Raw genomic sequence first — 2,523 nt, forward strand, 5'->3', positions numbered from 1 at the left:
TCCGAACAACGCGGTACACCCAGCTACAGGGGTGCGGCACACCCGTATGTTTCACCGATGAGGTGCTAGACCATGAATTTCCAGAGGGACTCAAGCCCGTAAACATAGAGGCATACGACGGAACAACAGACCCTAGGGTCTGGATTGAGGACTACATCCTCCATATCCATATGGCTCGAGGAGATGATCTCCACGCCATCAAGTACTTACCCCTCAAGCTCAAAGGGCCAGCTCGTCACTGGCTCAAAGGCCTCCCCGAAAGCTCCATTGGAAGTTGGGAAGAGCTCGAAGACGCCTTTCGGGCAAATTTTCAAGGGACTTATGTCCGACCTCCGGATGCGGACGATTTGAGTCATATAACTCAACAGCCCAGAGAGTCAGCCTGAAAGCTTTGGAATATGTTTCTTACTAAAAAGAACCAGATTGTCGACTGTCCGGACGCTGAAGCCTTGGCAGCTTTCAAGCATAGCATCCATGACGAATGGCTCGCCAGACACCTCGGCCAAAATAAGCCGAGAACGATGACCGCATTAACAAACCTCATGACCCGCTTTTGCGCGGGTGAGGACAGCTGGCTAGCCAGATGCAGCACCAGCGACCCCAGTACATCTGAAGTTAGAGATGGAAATGGGAAATCACGGTGCAACAGCAATAACAAACGCCGGAATAAAGAAGACAACACAAAGGGCATGACAGTAAATGCCGGATTCAAAAGCTCTCGGCCAGGTCAAAAGCCGCCCCCTAAAGGCACCAGGGATGAACTGTCCAGCCTCAACAAAATTCTGGACCAAGTATGTCAGATCCATAGTACCCCTGGTAAACCTGCTAATCATACCCACAGAGAATGTTGGGTCTTCAAGCAGTCCGGCAAGCTCAACGCCGTACATAAGGGGGGGGGATACACCAAGTGAAGACGAGGACGAGCCTCCCAAGCAAGACACAGCGAAACAAAAGAAATTTCCACCAGAAGTCAAAACAGTAAACGTGTTACACGTGATCAAGGGAAAAAACAACACGGCACTCGCATGAAAATATACCCAAGTGTCTGTCACCGCGAAGTCCTGCCACTGGTCGTCTCAACTGATCACTTTCGACCATCGCGATTACTCAGCAAGTATCCGACACGCAGGATGGGCTGCCCTGGTATTAGATCCAGTAATTGGCGGATATCACTTCACACGAGTCTTGATGGACGGCGGCAGCAGCCTAAACTTAATATATCAGGATACAATCCGCTGGATGGGGTTAGTCCCAACACAAATTCGCCATAGCAATACTACCTTTAAAGGAGTAACGCCAGGCCCAGGGGCTCGTTGAACAGGCTCCCTCCTACTACAGGTTATATTCGGCTCCCTCGATAACTTCCGTCGCGAGCATTTAACCTTCCACATCGCTCCGTTTCAATGTGGCTATCAAGCACTGCTCGGACGTGAAGCTTTCGCTCGCTTTAATGCAATACCACACTACGCCTCCCTCACACTCAAGATGCCCAGTCCACATGGCATCATTTCAGTGAACAGAAATATCAAGCGATCTCTGCGCGCCGAAGAGAGTGCGGCTTCCTTGGCAGCTGCACACTAAAGGCGCCCGGACCAGTGAAAGCATCCAAATAGGTCGTCAAGACCTCAGACACAACTAATCAAGTCCGGCGCCGCTATTTATACCGAATAAGTGGTCACACCCCTATTTGTCAATGCAAGGGGCTCAACGCGCGTAGACAAGTGGCAATTTCTTATCATCTTCAATTATACATGGTTTCTTTAAAAACTATCTTTTTGCACGACAAATTTTTCACTTAACTTCCTCTCTTTTACAGACGATCATCGTGCTACACCCGTCCAGGATACGGCACAACGAAGACACAGGCACAAACGTGCAGTAGGGACCCGCTCCAAGGATTCTTTTTAGATTAAGACCCTGCGTAAACCTTTTTTACTGTCTCTTGTTGATACATATCCATCGTTGAGAAGGATGCTGACGTCTTGGCATGTGGCCACGCCAGAACAATGCACGTACCTGGACACAAGGGGCTTCTTACAAAGGCCATTATTTAGGTCCGTTTTATACCACAAAGACCGAATACCTTAGGGAGTGTTCGGCGTCGCGAGTTTGGCCCTATATGCATTAGCTCCGAATCATTGTCTTTGGTAAAATGTTGGGTTTGCCCGGCTCCTGTGTTTTGGTGCCTTACGTTCCGCTTTACCGGTTAAGGTAGCACCTGGAGAACTACTACGATTGTGCCCTGGTTCATCCGGACGAGCACCTCAGTAGAGAAAGCCGAAAACTGACTGTCATGATATAGCGTGAGACTGGTCAACCACTCGATGACCTGTGGGAATGTTAGAATTCCTCCGCCTTAACGAAGGGCCATTTTCCGGCCAGGCATGTATGCACCCCGGAATCGGGAGAGTGCGGAGCCACTAGGGGCTATCTAGTAGCCCCACTGCCAAACTCCTATGGCTAAGTGAAAGTGCTAAAGCATTATAGTCCGGTTGCCTCGCTCGCTCCGCTATCACCTCCTTA

Source organism: Triticum dicoccoides, chromosome 7A, assembly GCF_002162155.2.
Source record: "Triticum dicoccoides isolate Atlit2015 ecotype Zavitan chromosome 7A, WEW_v2.0, whole genome shotgun sequence".
NCBI lineage: Eukaryota > Viridiplantae > Streptophyta > Magnoliopsida > Poales > Poaceae > Triticum > Triticum dicoccoides.